Source organism: Schistocerca serialis, chromosome 8 (genome assembly GCF_023864345.2).
Source record: "Schistocerca serialis cubense isolate TAMUIC-IGC-003099 chromosome 8, iqSchSeri2.2, whole genome shotgun sequence".
NCBI classification, from domain to species: Eukaryota; Metazoa; Arthropoda; class Insecta; order Orthoptera; family Acrididae; genus Schistocerca; species Schistocerca serialis.
This window is the reverse complement of record NC_064645.1, coordinates 596,840,625-596,858,507: the sequence shown is the minus strand read 5'-3', so window position 1 is coordinate 596,858,507 and position 17,883 is coordinate 596,840,625. Positions and strand designations below refer to the sequence as shown.

Here is a 17,883-nt window from a genome sequence, read left to right as displayed (position 1 = left end):
AGTGGTCGGCGGAAGGTGCACGTGCCCGTCGACCTGGGACCGGACTGCAGCGACGCACGGATGCACGCCAAGACCGTAGGATCCTACGCAGTGCCGTAGGAGACCGCACCGCCACTTCCCAGCAAATTAGGGACACTGTTGCTCCTGGGGTATCGGCGAGGACCATTCGCAACCGTCTCCATGAAGCTGGGCTACGGTCCCGCACACCGTTAGGCCGTCTTCCGCTCACGCCCCAACATCGTGCAGCCCGCCTCCAGTAGTGTCGCGACAGGCGTGAATGGAGGGACGAATGGAGACGTGTCGTCTTCAGCGATGAGAGTCGCTTCTGCCTTGGTGCCAATGATGGTCGTATGCGTGTTTGGCGCCGTGCAGGTGAGCGCCACAATCAGGACTGCATACGACCGAGGCACACAGGGCCAACACCCGGCATCATGGTGTGGGGAGCGATCTCCTACACTGGCCGTACACCACTGGTGATCGTCGAGGGGACACTGAATAGTGCACGGTACATCCAAACCGTCATCGAACCCATCGTTCTACCATTCCTAGACCGGCAGGGGAACTTGCTGTTTCAACAGGACAATGCACGTCCGCATGTATCCCGTGCCACCCAACGTGCTCTAGAAGGTGTAAGTCAACTACCCTGGCCAGCAAGATCTCCGGATCTGTCCCCCAATTGAGCATGTTTGGGACTGGATGAAGCGTCGTCTCACGCGGTCTGCACGTCCAGCACGAACGCTGGTCCAACTGACGCGCCAGGTGGAAATGGCATGGCAAGCCGTTCCACAGGACTACATCCAGCATCTCTACGATCGTCTCCATGGGAGAATAGCAGCCTGCATTGCTGTGAAAGGTGGATATACACTGTACTAGTGCCGACATTGTGCATGCTCTGTTGCCTGTGTCTATGTGCCTGTGGTTCTGTCAGTGTGATCATGTGATGTATCTGACCCCAGGAATGTGTCAATAAAGTTTCCCCTTCCTGGGACAATGAATTCACGGTGTTCTTATTTCAATTTCCAGGAGTGTATATCCTTGCTGCAATAGCCATTCTTCACGAAAGTTGACCGTAGATGTTCAATCTCATCTTTTAAATAAACTGGTTCACAAAGTTTGTACGCCATGTCTATCAAAGTTTTCATTACTTACACCTCTTTTTTGTCTAGGGTGGTGGTTTGAATCTTTATGTAGGTAACGATCAGTATGTGTGGGCTTTCTATACACCTTATGGCCCAACGTTCCGTCCAGTCGTTTAATCAGAGACACATCCGGGAAATTCAATTGCCCACTCCTTTCCGTCTCCATAGTGAATTGGATTTTCGGATTAATGCTATTTAAATGTGTCAGGACGGCATCCAACTCCTCTGCTCCGTGTTTCCATACTACGAACGTGTCATCGACATAGCTATACCATCTGGCTGGTCTCTTACTGGCAGTCTTCAGATTGTTTCGGAGTATGCTGATGCATTAGCTCCATACTTAACAATCATATACAACCGTTCGCGCTACGAAAGATCCGTACGTAAAGATTGGAAAGTTGCACAGGTTACACCAATATTCAAGAAAGGTAGTGGGAGTAATCCACTAAATTACAGGTCCATATCGTTAACGTCGATATGCTGCAGGATTTTGGAACATATATTGTGTTCAAACATTATGAATTATCTGGAAGAAAACTGTGTATTGACAGAAAATATCGTTCCTGTGAAACACAACTAGCTCTTCATTGACATGAAGTGTTGAGTGCTTTTGACAAGGGATTTCAGATCGATTCCGTATTTCTGGATTTCCGGATGGCTTTTGACACTGTACGACACAAGCGGCTTGTAGTGAAATTGCGTGGATTATTAAATATCGTCTCAGTTATGTGACCGGATTTGTGATTTCCTGTCAGAGAGGTCGCAGTTCGTAGTAATTGGCGGAAAGTCATCGAGTAAAACAAAAGTCATTTCTGGCTTTGCGCAAGGCAGTATTATAGGCCCTTTGCTGTTCCTTATCTATATAAACGATTTGGAAGACTATCTGAGCAGCCGTCTTCGGTTGTTTGGAGATGACACTGTCGTTTATCGACTAATAAAGTTATCAGAAGATCAAAACAAACTGCAAAACGATTTAGAAAAGATATCTGAATGGTGCGAAAATTGGCAGTTGACCTTAAAAAACGAAAAGTGTGAGGTCATCCACACGAGTGCTAAAAGGAATTCGTTTAACTTCGGTTACACGATAAATCAGTCTAATCTAAAAGCCGTAAATTCAACTAAATACCTAGGTTTTACAATTACGAACAGCTTAAATTGGAAGCAACACATAGAAAATGTTGTGGGGAAGGCTAACCAAAGACTGCGTTTTATTGGCAGGACACTTAGAAAATGTGACAGACCTACTAAGGAGATTGCCTCCACTACGCTTGTCCGTCCTCTTTTAGAATACCGCTGCGCAGTGTGGGATCCTTACCAGATAGGACTGGCGGAGTACATCGAAAAAGTTCAAAGAAGGGCAGCACGTTTTGTATTCTCACGAAATATGGGAGATAGTGTCACAGAAATGATACAGGATTGGGGCTGGACATCATTAAAAGAAAAGCGTTTTTCGTTGCGAAGGAATCTTCTCACGAAATTCCAATCACCAACTTTCACCTCCGATTGCGAAAATATTTTGTTGACACCGACCTACATAGGGGGAAACGATCACCACGATAAAACAAGGGAAATCAGAGCTCGTACGGAAAGACATAGGTGTTCGTTCTTTCCGCGCGCTATACGAGGTTGGAATAATAGAGAATTGTGAAGGTGGTTTGATGAACCCTCTGCCAGGCACTTAAATGTGATTTGCAGAGTATCTATGTAGATGTAGATGTAGCTGCTTTCTGAGCCGTTAAACCTCTGATGATGTGTCCAGCATTGGAAGACGAAACTTTAGGATAAGAATTGTGCCTAGGACCACAGCCTAATGTGTATAAAACCAGTATCATTAATAACGCTAATACCGGCCGTGAAATTCTGTATTTTATGCCTTGGACCACGGTCTAATGCCTAAAAATCCAATATCATCAATAACGCAAATACTGGCCGTGAAATTCTGGATTCGTTATTAAAGAGCCAGTAACTACATCGAAAGAACAATGAAGAGTAAAGACATAGTTATCTGAAACAAACATTTTGGAAATAATATTTTGGCAACTAACACTGTAAGGTGTCTGCACCAGGAGAAGTGGCGGTAGTTTTGTAACCTTTATCACGGGGAGCTTTGTACCTGAGCCTATGGGTAGAGGAGATCTCTTTGGGAGTTAATGTTGTTATAGATAAACGACGTCACTCTTCTCTCTGGGTGCGCTGTACACTTGGTCTTCCACTGTTGCCGGTGATGGTGTGGAGATTTAGTTTCGGGATCCCGTTTGCTCCACATCGGGGCACGGTGAATGAGGTAATATCCGCCAGTCCATCTGCATTTGCGTCGATTAGTAACACAGTTTTACGTTCCCATGATTGTGTCCAAGTGATTCTAAGTTCGACAATGTCATGTTCAAACTTTCAAATATTAATCATTTAACCCTCCATGCCTTCTTAGCTAAGCTAAAATACAGGAACTAAATTGGCCTACGATTATGACTTACTTAATTCCGGACCGACAAATCTCCGCTTGAGGATTGAAAACGTACCGAGTACTGGCATGCTTTGACGCATTGCACCTTAAATGATTTATTTAGTAACGGTTGCTTAGCAGTGCTTTTAGCAAAAGCCGCGTGATTTACTTGAGGTCTACGTACAGCTATGTGTTACGTTACAGATAGGGTAGCAGAGTAGAGCAGCGCTGAGCTTCGTTATTCTTGTTGTGCAGGTAAGAATTAATACTGGAGCTATGAAAACAACATTTTTCTGTGGTTTAGGGAACTGTGAATAATTACACATTTCCGTATAGATTCAGATTGTTTTTCGGTATATCAGTCATTATCATTCCATTTTCAAAAACATCGCAGTCATTTTACGTTAATGTTACAGTATACAGACGACACAGGTTAAAGAGTACACAGCAGTCACAGATATAACAATCTGCCCTTTGTCAGGGTCGATGAAGTCAGAGGATTTCCCGTTTTCAGTCCATATCGTACACAGAATAATTCCCCATTCATCTCCGCTCTGCTTATATACTCCCCATACCGCGTCAAAAGCATTCAGTCTGGCAGTGGGTAGTGTCACAATGATTTTGAGCATCATATTTCACAGACGGTATCCAATACGTCGGTGAATATACCTACAATATTATGTCATTGTACGACACGTAGTTCAGGAGGTATGACATAAACAGTGAGATTGAGAAACTGCCGCATCGTGCATCACTTTTGAGTTTATTACGTCGTTGCTACTATCTGCATTCGCAATACATTGTGCAGATACCATCCACATAATCCTCTGAATGTACCTGCAAAATTACCTCATGATGTCCGCCTCTGTAGCTTAGCGGTAGCGTTACCGCCTACCACGCAAGGGGCCCGGGTTCGATTCCCCGCAGGGGACTGGGTGTTGTGTGATTTTCATCATTGACCAACAAGTCGCCGATGTGGCGTCACCCAAAAAGGTAGACAGCCGAACTCCCCCGAATGGAGTCCCCCAACCAATAATGCCATACCATCACTTCCATTTTTACTTCATTATACGGCACATATTACGGGAGATACTCCGTCGTAAATATTAAGCACAAGGTCAGACGCTGTGTGATATGGGCGTGGACGCACAGCTATAAGTAAATACCTGGGTGACGACGGGTTTCTCTACTGGTGTATTATATTTGCCTCATCCCTTCACTGTCGTCACAGTTCTAGAATAATATCGATCAAACAGTCCATCGGCGTGTATATGTGGTATCAGTAGCTGCTGTATCAACAGTTTAGTAACACAGCTACTGTGTATGCTTCTTCTCGTCTCAAAGCAGAATTCGTATTATTCAGTTAGAACATCCCCAACCGTAGTCTTTCCTTGTCAGCTTCTTGTTCACAATAGGAATATGATGTCTGCATACATGGTTCACTAGAATTTTCCTCTTTGGCGCTGGGGAATCCATACAAAGTGACAGGAAATGGGAGGTCATAAGCGGCGAACAAGGAAACACCACAAGGCTGACAACTGAGTCTCCTGGCGAGGCAATATTTCTCGGACGGGCCATCAACACAAGAGCATCGACAGCCACTGTGCCGAAGCGAAGTAAAGGAAGGGCTGTGTCCCCGCTCCTCACCAAACCCCAGCCAGGCATTCTTCTCAATACCTTAGCAGCGTAAAAACATGCGACAAAAATTGTGTCGCTCACTCACTACCTCGTAATGCATGCACGCAATATTAATTTCCGACCATTGCTTTCCATCAGTTTAGGTTTCTTTATTGCCTGCAGAGTTTTTACCCAAATGGATTGTGACTTTCTGTACTCTTCGTTAGCATTTGGAACAATATTCTCCTTTCACATACGAAAACAGAATGTACTGTCTCATTAAAGTTGGCCGTATGTTGGAGAAAAAAATCAAAGACTAGGACTGAATGTTCATGTGCATCCAAGGTGAATCATGAGACGAGGTAGCAGAGCTACACTCGAGAGAACTGAGGGAATGATTACGAAAAGATTACTTGTGCCGGCCGGAGTGGCCCAGCGGTTTTAGGCGCTACAGTCTGGAACCGCGCGACCGCTACGGTCGCAGGTTCGAACCCTGCCTCGGGCATGGGTGTGTGTGGTGTCCTTAGGTTAGTTAGGTTTAAGTAGTTCTAAGTTCTGGGGGACTGATGACCTCAGCAGTTAAGTCCCATAGTGCTCAGAGCCATTTGAGATTAATTGTGGTTTGGGAACAATTTTATCCACCAGACATAACGATCGAGTTCGGCAGCAACTGAACCAGCGAAAGTGCGGCAAAGCGAACAAGTACGACAAGAAATGAGGCACCAGTGCCGGTCGAATTGTATCAACGAAGTCTAGGTGACAATTGGAAAGAAGTACCGCCCTGGACGAACATGGAGCATTTGAGAGCTAGGTGGAAGTCTTGGTGTTTAGAGGCACTCGTAAATTGGGAGAATGAATGTTGGAGGCGGAAAGACGACCAGGAAATAGGTCTGCCTAACAGGAATTGAGTCAGAGCTTTCATAACTTGAGACCATGGCAAGATGGACTGACAGGAGGCATTAGGGAAACAGTATCAGAGAGGCGGAGGGAATGTAGAATTAATATTTCTTTCTCTCATAGGTGGAACATTGTGCTAGCGTTAGAAATATGGAAACTGATACTTTAGAACTTGCGAAACAATGTGGGATAGTTCACGAGTTATAAAGGTGAAAGTTTCAGAATGCAATACTAAGTTGACCCTAACTTTCAGATAAGCGATAAAAAGTGAAACACCCATCACGTCAATTAATTGCTACAATTATTGACGAGTGAGTAGATGATGAGCTGGTGTGACAAGAAAGAGACGTATAATACGATAGCGCTCTACTGGAAGCCAGAGGACTATGAGTGTCACATAATCTTTTATGTCCACTGCAGTAAGAAACTCCGTCCGGACAGGCCTTGGAAAGCCCAACGGTATTGACGGGCCGCCATGTCATCCTCAGCCCAAAGGCGGCACTGGATGTGGATATGGAGGGGCATGTGGTCAGCACACCGCTCTCCCGGCAGTATGTCAGTTTACGAGACCGGAGCCGCTAGTGCACCCCGCTTGCCAACAGCGCTCGGCAGACCGGATGGTCACCCATCCTAATGCTAGCCCAGCCCGACAGAGCTTAACTTCGATGATCCAACGGGAACCGGTCTTACCACTGCGGCAAGGCCGTTGGCCCGCAGTAAGAAAAGCAGTTCTCAAACGCCACACACTGACCAGAAACGCCATGCTGCTCGATGCACCCTTCCATACAATGCTGAGCATGGAAAGGTAGTGAAGTTACGAGCTCTCAGCTCTTCTAACCTGTGTGAGTGATCCAAACAAACAAGCGTCTACTATTATACCGATTGTATGAAATCCCCGTGTTATTTGTCTCGGCGATACACGTAGTTTGTAACGCCGGAAATGCATATCCCCCTATTTCCATCTGCTGCACTGCAAATTTTTTTCCTTATTTTGTTACCTGAAGATATAACATTTCTGTGTCTTTGTATATTGTAATTGTTTTACTATTTGTGTATATATGCATTTATGTCGATGTATAATTGGTTTGTTTTGTGAATATTATTTGTATTTATACGCTGGGTCTGGCCTTGGGAAAACTATGCTATCGAACGAATGCATCGATAGGTCGTGTGGAGAACGAAAGTGTTTAGGATCTTTGGGAGTGTTAACTCTGCCGCGTGGAGCGCGGGCTGAGCAGAAGGAGTCTGGCTGGAGTAGTACAGTGGAGCAGGTGTGCTGTGTGACGCTCCCGCGAGTTGCCGCGCGTTCGGGGTTGGACAGCATGTAATTGCGCTCGGCTGGCTATAACAGTTTCTAGCACGGTGTCGCGGACGGGAAGCATTAGCTGGCACACATCAAGAGCCCGTTTCGCCTGGTGACCGTGTCGAGAAGAAGGCGCGCCAGCATCCAGCTTCTGCAACAGCGACGGCCGACAATGAGTGACTGTCGCCACCTCCTCGATCAACGACTTCAAACCTTCAATCAACCAACAAGGAAGACTAAAAGCACGTAAAGTTTCAGAACTGTATGGCAGACCTCAGCTTTTAAAATTGTTGCATCACAAAATTACAGCAACTTAGCATGAACCTTTGTTGCTCATTGTCCCAATTGCATTGCCAAGCAGGGTCCCTTCCTTTTCCGAAATGAACCCGAGTGTCGTTGAAATTCAAACGCCAGCATTAAAATAATATAATTCGATTTCACTGCTTTAATTTCAAAGTTCAGTTAAAGTATTCATAGCTGGCTACAATATTTAGATTACACAAGCACAAATTAAGAGTGCGAGTTTTGTTACCGTATTTTAGCTTACCTGTGACTGCAGCTCAGCTTGGTATGTACTAAATTTTACTATTGTTAATTTTTCAGAATCATTTAATTCAAGTTCAAAGTTATATCTCTTATTTCTAAATGGCGTAGATTCAAGTAGCTTTTGAAATGTTTGTTGAGGTAGCCCAAGACTAACTGTATTTTACTGAATTTCGATATGCTTCAGAAACAAAGTTCACTATTAATCTCAGTCACTAAATTAACTTTCAATTTTCCGGTTTTATTAATTCTTTTGCTAAATTAAGTCAGAGTGTAGCGAAATTTATTACTTCTGACAAACTTTCAGTTTTCACACTACACGTGTCAACCTTCAGTTGCCACGCTTCTAGCGCTAATTATATGTGTAATAACCTTTCTTTTTCAGTTACTATAGTAATTGTCCTTAGGACTGGCGACCGTAATTTCCCCCAAATCTCAAATATCTAATTACCGCTAGTTAATTGTTAATGTAACGGCCGCACATTTACTTTCTTTGTTAACTTTACCCCTTTTCAAAATTAATTTCCACCAGTTTCATTTGCATTTTTCCTTTCATTTAGATGTAACCCTTTCCTCCCTCTTTACCGACAGATTAACTTCGGTGACGATTTGCTTTTCCCAAATTTCCATTAGGTACACGCGGTTTAATTTTTCACTGTCATTGAGGTCGATAAGTGAGGGGGAGGTTACAAGTTCAGTCTCCACAAATTTTCTATGGCTTTTATAGAATATGATTTACGACTTCCCTGCTTAGCACAAAGTGTTGTTTCTTTCACACTGTCGGTGGCAACAACTGTTGGCTATTCACTCAGCTACACATTAGCCATTAAAACAGCTACACTAGGAGGGACAGTAAATGACACAATTTTTCTTATCATACAGTTTGTATACAGTATGCCAACGGCCTTGCAACAGTGGTAACACTGGCTCCAGACAGATCACCTAAGATAAGCATTGTCGGTCTTAGCTGGCACCTCGATGGGATACCGTCCGGGTCTGTCGAGTGCTGTTGGCAAGCGGAGTGCACTCAGCCGTTGTGGGACAGTTGAGGAGCTGCTTAATTGCGGAGTAATGGCACTGGTCGCAAAAACTGACAACGGCCAGGAGAGGCGTGCGCTGACCACATGCTCCTCCGTATGTGCATCCGGTAACGCCTAAGGGCTCAGGACGACACAGCGACCGGTTGGTACCGTTGGGGCTTCGAGGCCTGTTTGGACGGTGTTCGTTTGCTTTTGTATATACAGTATACTTGGAAGAATACAGGATGAAATTTGTAAGTGATTATGGGCTATACAGGGTGCGTAATTTACAACACAGAGCTGCCACGGGTGGCAGCAACGTTGGATCTAATCTGCCCGGGCATCTAGTCAAACTGACTAGCTAGCAGGCTCGCTTCAGTGTGTGAAGGGCAAGACACAGAAGCCAGTCGATGTGCAATGTTTCTGAAACGAATGTAAAGAAACTATTTGGTTAAAAATTTGATTCTCGAAAGTCTCATAGCTTAATTTGTCAGCTTCATGGCAAACTGCCTATATTGGCCATAGTTAGTGTGAGATTTCGAGATCACGTGAACTACTAGAAGCAATTCTTAAACCGTACATTAAAGAATAGGGGGCGCTCCCAATTTGCAATTGGTGAATTTTAGGTCATATGTTGCTGCGCGCGAAATATAGATAACACAATGAATTATTCTTTAAAGCGGAAAGATACCGCTATTTGTTTCCAATCTCGTATCTCACAAACGGTTTGAGATATCCAATGAAGATTTAGCCAAATGACAGCACAGAAAGAGGAGAAGTTTTTGCCATGTGATTAATTTACAAGACTTCCATAGCTATGACAAAATTCAAACAAGTACAATAAAATAATAAAGGATGAAATTGGAAGAAGGTCGCAGAGGAATTACATTTCATCAGTTTTAAGCATTACTTATTATGTGACTTATTTATTTATTTTACGTGCATCTTCACAATAAACATTTAATATTAACAACTTAAGTTCTTCAGTTTTGTACTGGCCTCGTTTTATAGCTACATACCACCACTGAACAGAACCTTCTCGTGAATTCAAATACTATTTTAATCTTTATCTCATAAGAAAAGCTTGTGTTAAATCTACTTGGAAAAGGCAACAGAAGCTACTAAGTATTCAGTGGTCGCATTTCCTCCTCCTCAACTAGATCACATGACATAATGTTTTCAGTCCTCAAGTAACTATGCAGTACACATGTATCTACAGCCTCCAGTTTACACTCAAAATGCAGTTTAAACACACCAATCTGCATCTCAATACGCCTAAACTCCACAGTTTGATGAGCATGAGAAAATCTGCAATTAAAAACTTATTTTCATCATAAGCAGTAGTACTTCAATTACGATAGGGTTGCTTTAATTATTTTTGGTAATGGAAATGCCTCATCAAATATAAAGGGCTCCTGAGTTTCTAAGTGGCCGAGCAGTTCTAGGCACTACAGCCTGGAACCGCGCGACCGCTACGGTCGCATGTTCGAATCCTGCCTCGGGCATGGAAGTGTGTGATGTCCTTAGGTAAGTTAGGTTTAAGTAGTTCTAAGTCTAGGGTACTGATGACCTCAGCAGTTAAGTCCCATAGTGCTCAGAGCCATTTGCACCATTTTTTGAGTTTCGAATCTGAATTTGAATCTATAACTGCGTGTATAGAATTTCAGTGGACACTGCAGGGTGCTCTGTACTTCGCGAGTGCTGGACCACTACTGAGCTCTGCATGTGCCTCTGCTGCGTGCAGTGTGCCCCGACTTGTTGAAACTCTATCGCTATGCCAGGCTTCTGCTCTGCCTCTGCTGCGTCCAGTGTGCGGCGGGCCCTAGTCGAACCACCCTGAGTGTAACTGTAGCTCCGGGCAGCACGGGGGACATAATACGTTTATGGATTATCTCGTTGAAAGAAAACGTCTTGGAGATATTAAAGACAGGGTACAGCGACTGGCCGTAACATGTCGAGACAGTAGCAGTTGCGTTCCAAATTGTAGTGTGAACCAGAGGTGATTGTGTTCTGTACACTCTACACCATCGCGCCACGTGCTGGACTTGAATGAAGACGACTGAAATCTTGCAATATTCGTTCGCCTCGGACTATCCACCCTCAGATAATCCATCGTCGTGTTGTACGCAGAAATGGGACGTGTCTGAATGGACTTGGTGCCCTTAGTGTGTTCAGTATTGTCTGTCTCCCTCTCCTGCCACATGAAGGTTGCCTCAGCTATAGCTGCCAGGCTGGCCAAGATGATCTAGACGTCGTAGAAATTTCTGTGTGGACAACTGTCTTGCAGCAAACAAGCCCATTTAGTGACTCGAGGTACGTGACTTAGCTGTACTAGGGTGAGTCAAATGAAAACCTTAAACAGTTTTTTGAATATTATTAATTGTGCAGAAGTGGTCCAAGCTGTATCACTTTTCAACATATTCCCCCCCCCCCCCCCCCACGCTCAATGCAAGTCCTCCAGCACTTACAAAGTGCACAAATTCCTTTAGAAAAAATTTCTTTTGGTAGTCCGCTCAACCACTCATACACCGCGTGGCGTACCTCTTCATCACAACGGAACTTCTTTCCTCCCATTGTGTCTTTAAGTGGTCCAAACACATGGAAATCACTTCGAGCAAGATCTGGTGAGTATGGTGGATGAGGCAGACATTCAAAATGCAGGTATGTAATTGTTACGACTGTTGTACGGGCAGTGTGGGGCCTTGCATTGTCATGTTGCAAAAGGACACCTGCTGACAGCAATCCACGTCGCTTTGGTTTGATTACAGGCCGCAGATGATATTTTAGGAGATCTGTGTATGATGCACTGGTGACAGTGGTCCCTCTAGGCATATAATGCTCCAAAATGACGCCTTTTTGTCCCGAAAGAGAGTCAGCATAACCTTCCCTGCTTATGGTTCTGTTCGAAACTTCTTTGGTTTTGATGATGAGGAATGTCGCCATTCCTTGTTCACTCACTTCGTTTCCGGTTGGTGGAAGTGAACCCAGGTTTCGTCCCCAGTAATGATTCTTACACAAGGAAGCCATCACCTTCTCGTTCAAAGCGCTGAAGAAGTTCTTCACAAGTATCAACACGTTGTTCTCTCATTTGAGGGGCAGCTGCTGTGGCACCCATCTTGCAGACACTTTGTGAAACTGGCGCACATCATGCCCAATATGGTGTGCTGACCCATGACAACCTGTAAACATGCTGCAATGTCGCTCGGCAGTTTTCCTTCAGTATGGCTTCAACTGCTGCAATGTTCTGTGGCGTCACAACTCGTTGTGCCTGACCTGGACGATGAGCATCTTCCACTGCAGTCACACCATCTGCGAACTTCCTACTCCATTCGTAGACTTGCTGCTGTGACAAACATGCATCACCGTACTGAACCTTCATTCGTCGATGAATTTCAATAGGTTTCACACCTTCACTACGGAAAAACCAAATAACAGAACGTTGTTCTTCCTTGGTGCAAGTAGCAAGTGGGGCAGCCATCTTTATACTGATACTGCGACGGTATGTGTGTATCTGCACTATGCTGCCACCTACAGGCCAATCTGCACGCTTTTGTAGCATGCTCACCAACTTACAGAATAACGGCTCGAAATTTCGATTTGTTATTACAAATTTAAGGTTTTCATTTGACTCATCCTCGTACAATGATTTAAAGCTGTCCTCTCGAGCGCTAGTTGTGCGGTGCATAAATATCCTACAAGATGTTGAGTATGGCCCTCTTCAACCATCGATTCCATATTCGCATGGCAGTCGTGAGACCACAGTAGTCTGCATCCGTATCAACGATCCTGTACGACAAGTGTTGGCATACGGATCTACTTTTGTACGAGGCATAACATGATCTTCTCATGAAGAACCAACATTCCAAAGCAATTTATGGAGGAGAAACCTGCTGCGTAATATTCTCTTACATACAGAATGTAAACTGTGTTACATCTTCATCTGGCCGCTACGACCGAGCGCTTTCGAGGTGCTTCAGTCCGCAACCGCACTGCTGCTACGGTCGCAGGTTCGAATCTTGCTTCGGGCATGGATGTGTGTGATGTCATTAGGTTAGTTAGGTTTAAGTAGTTGTAAGTCTAGGGGACTGATGCCCTCAGATGTTAAGTCCAATAGTGCTTGGAGCCATTTCTTTTTTGTTACGCCTTCCCGCTTAGTATGGTTATGCTGAAATGCTAGTGATCTGTGTATCCAAAAATATAGTACATTTTATGTCAGTGAAAGCCTGTTGCATTGATTGAGGTGGCGTAGCACTCACAAAAAAAGAAATCCTATTTGGGTTTGTGGTCATAGTGGTCAACTTTGTTTGTTGGCATTAGTACACGATATGACATAAGGAAACCGCATAGAGTACGTTTGACAATGACATGTATATGCAGATTTCTACATGACAAGTTCAACATGTACTGAGAGATGATGTATTTAACTTAAAAACAGCCCAAAATACATTTTAACTTAATCACAGCCAAATGGCAAAACTTTCGTTATTTAGATACATTTTACTCGTGCTAAAATAGCGGTAATGCTGGAGTAGCTTTAGTTATGAATAAAAAGTAGGAGTGCGGGTAAGCTACTACAAACAGCATAGTGTCCAAGATAGACATGAAGCCCACGCCTACCACAGTAGTAAAAGTTTATATGCCAAATAGCTCCGCAGATGACGAAGAGAATGATGAAATGTATGATGAGATAAATTATTCAGATAGCGAATGGTGACGAAAATTTAATAGTGATGGGTGACTGGAATTTGACAGTAGGAAAAGGAAGAGAAGGAAACATAGTAGGTGAATATGCAGTGGGGATAAGAAATGAAATAGGAAGCTGCCTGGTAGAATTTTGCACAGAGCATAACTTAATCATAGCTAACACTTGGTTCAAGAATCATGAAAGATGGTTGTATACATGGAAGAGGCCTGGAGATACTGGAAGGTTTAAAATACGAGGGGCGTTCAGAAAGTAAGTTCCGATCGGTCGCGAAATGGAAACGACTATGAAAATCCGATAAAGCTTTGCACAGATGTGTTGGGTAGTGTCTCTAGTATAACCCCAGTTAGCATCACGTCGCTCTTCTCATTTCTGAGCTCGCAGTGAGTGCGTAAAGATGTCTAGAAAATAGTGTCTGCCGCCAAGTACGAGGGCCTGGTGAGAAATTTCGCCTGAAGCTATGCAGCTAACATTACATAACTGTCGTGCTGTTTCGTCTTCACGACAATTCTCAGCCGCATTCTGCAGGGGCAATGAAGATGCTCCTGCATCGTTTTCAAATGGAAATGTTAGATTACCCACAATACAGTCCGCAATTGTCTCCCCCTGAGTTTCATCTCTGGTCACATGAACCGCTGTCTTTGAAGACAACATTTTGACACAGACAACGAGGTGTAGGCCAGCGTGGAGAATTGGCGGAAAGAACTGGCGGCTGCCTTATATGATGAGGCTATTGAAAAGTTGGTACAACGCTATGACAAAAGTCTAAGTCAGAACGGCGACTACGTAGAGAAGTAGCTGAAAGGTGTAGCTAATTGTTACAAGTAAAACATTTCTGATGTTCACTGTGGTTTCAATTTGGCAATCAATCGGAGCTTACTTTCTGAACAGGCCTCGTAGAATATATAATGAAAAGACAGACTTAGGAACCAGGTTTTAAATTGCAAGACATTTCCAGAGGCAGATGTGGACTTCAATCTATTGGTTATGAACTGTAGATTAAAACTGAAGAAACTGCAAAAAGGTGGGAATTTAAGGAGCTGGGACCAGGATAAAATGACAGAACCAGAGGTTGTAGACAGTTTTACGGAGAGCATTAGGGAACGATCGACAAGGAATGGGGGAAAGAAATACAGTAGAAGAAGAATGGACAGCTTTGAGGGATGAAATAGTGAAGGCAGCAGATGATCAAATAGGTAAAAAGACGAGGGTTAGTAGAAATCCTTGGGTAATAGAAGATATGTAGAATTTAATTGACGAAAGAAAAAAATATATAAATGCAGTAAATGAAGCATGCAAAAGAGAATAGAAACGTCTCAAAAATTAGATCGACAGGAAGTGCAAAATGGCTAAGCAGGGATGGCTAGAGTACTAATGTAAGGATGTAGGCATATCTCACTAAGGGTGAGATAGACACTGCCTACAGGAAAATTAAATAGATCTTTGGAGAAAAGAGAACCACTTGTATGAATATCAAGAGCTCACATGGAAACCCAGTTCTAAGCAAAGAAGAGAAAGCAGAAAGGTGGAAGGAGTATATAGAGGGTCTATACAAGGACAATGTGATGGAAATGGAAGAAGACGTAGATGAAGATGAAATGGGAGATATGGTTCTGCGTGAAGAATGTGGCTGACCACTGAAAGACCTAATTCGAAACAAGGCCCCGGGAGTAGACTAAATTCTGTTAGAACTACTGACGGCATTGGGAGAGCCAGCCCTGACAAAATTCTACCATCAGGTGAGCAAGATGTATGAGACAGGCAAAATACCTTCAGACTTCAAGAAGAATAAAATAATTCCAATCCCAAAGAAAGCAGGTGTTGACAAATGTGAAAACTACCTAACAGTCAGTTTAATAAGTCATTGGTGCAAAATACTAACGCGAATACTTTACAGACGAATGGAAAAACTGGTAGAAGCCGACCTCGGGGAAGATCAGTTTGGATTCCGTAGACATGTTGGAATACGTGAGCCAGTACTTGTCTTAGAAGATAGATTAAGGAAAGGCAAACCTACATTTATAGCATTTGTAGACTTAGAAAAAGCATTTGACAATATTGACTGGAATACTCTCTTTCAAATTCTGAAGATGGCAGGGGTAAAATACAGAAATCGAAAGGCTATTTAAAATTTGTACAGAAACCAGATAACAGTTACAAGAGTCGAGGGGCATGAAAGGGAAGCAGTGGTTGGGAAGGGAGTGAGACAGGGTTGTAGCCTCTCCCCGACGTTACTCAATCTGCATATTGAGCAAGCAGTAAAGGAAACAAAATAAAAATTTGAAGTAGGAATTAAAATCCATGGAGAAGAAATAAAAATTTTGAGGTTCGCCGATGACATTGTAATTCTGTCAGAAACAGCAAAGGACCTGGAAGAGCAGTTGAACGGAATGGACAGTGTCTTTAAAGGAGGATATAAGATGAACAACTACAGAAGCAAAACGATTATAATGGAATGTAGTCGAATTAAGTCGGGTGATGCTGAGGGAATTAGATTTGGAAATGAGACACTTAAAGTAGTAGATGAGTTTTGATATTTGGGGAGCAAAGAAACTGATGATTGTCGAAGTAGAGGATATAAAATGTAGACTGGCAATGGCAAGGAAAGCGTTTCTGAAGAAGAGAAATTTGTTAACATCGAGTATAGATTTAAGTGTCAGGAAGTCGTTTCTGAAAGTATTTGTATGGAGTGTAGCCATGTATGGAAGTGAAACATGGCCGATAAATAGTTTGGACAAGAAGATAATAGAAGTTTTCGAAATGTGGTGCTACAAAAGAATGCTGAAGATTAGAAGGGTGGATCACATAACTAATGAGGAGATATTGAATAGAGTTTGGGAGAAGAGAAATTTGTGGTACAACTTGATTAGAAGAAGGGATCGGTTTGTAGGACACGTTCTGAGGCATCAAGGGATCACAAATTTAGTACTGGAGGGCAGTGTGGAGGGTAAAAATGGTAGAGGGAGACCAAGAGATGAATAGACTAAAGAGAATCAGAAGGATGTAAGTTGCAGTAGGTACTGGTAGATGGAGAAGCTTGGACAGGATAGAGTAGCATCAAACCAGTCTCCGGACTGAAGGCCACAACAACAACAATACTCGTGCCAACAACGGTTGATACTGAATGGTGAAGGCTGGCTGTTTGAGGTTAACTAGTCATGTCTTATTCGCTGGGTTTGCTTTTCGTACTCAGACAGTGATGGTTCAAATGGCTCTGAGCACTATGCGACTTAACTTCTGAGGTCATCAGTCACCTAGAACTTAGAACTATTTAAACCTAACTAACCTAAGGACATCACAAACATCCATGCCCGAGGCAGGATTCGAACCTGCGACCGTAGCAGTCGCTCTGTTCCAGACTGTAGCGCCTAGAACCGCACGGCCTTTCCGGCCGGCTCAGACTATGATATTGTCAGACATAACATTTACGGCTTTGTCCCATATCTGCATTTTCTTACGTGTCGTAATGAGGTTATGGTCTCACCAGAACAAGATTAGTGATCCCATGGACAGTGAAGAACATGAACAATGAAACGGAGCCGCAATTTTCGACACGGTGAGGAGCACCAGTCTGTTCCTAGCTCGACACGTTTCATTTTTATTCCACAAATTCCATCCGTCACCATTAGAGTCGTATTTACATTGATTGCTAACTATAGTAATGATATCAGTGATTGTATAGATCAAGCCATATTTTCCTATGTATTGATCTTTTCCATTCTGATTGGGAATCTTTTGCATTCAACGTAACAATTTCATATATGTGCCTTGGTCACTCAGCAATATGGTACAGCACGGATTGTGGAGTGAGACCGCTGAGGAGATATGTTCGAATGGACAGGGGCTGAGTTCTCAGAACTGTGCTGGCAGTAGGACCGGTAATGCCTCTGGTTTTCGGGGTCAAGTTACCCTGCCGGCCAGCACTGTTCTGCTGGCAGTCTTATCGGTGCACCGGCAGATTTTACCCCATGAGCTGTAGGTAGACGGTCATTACGGCAAGAAAAAAGGAATAAAAGTGAGATAGTGTTAATACTTTCATGTTTCTTTACCTCCTCTGCATTACTGCAGATGACGTGTCACTGAGCACATTTGTACTGTGCATGCAGTACACGTGAGGTGCCTAGTTGTTTCCACTGCCCTGTGTGGAATGCATAAGTTCTTGTACACTTCACTAACCTGCTGTCTTCAGGATGATGATGTCCCCAGTGCAGAAAACAGCA

General features: G+C 43.6%; 1 pseudogene; it reads right to left on the bottom strand.

Moving 5' to 3' along the window:
• Nucleotides 1-6,689: 6,689 nt before the first annotated feature.
• Nucleotides 6,690-6,807, bottom strand: LOC126417857 (5S ribosomal RNA; annotated as a pseudogene).
• Nucleotides 6,808-17,883: the final 11,076 nt, after the last annotated feature.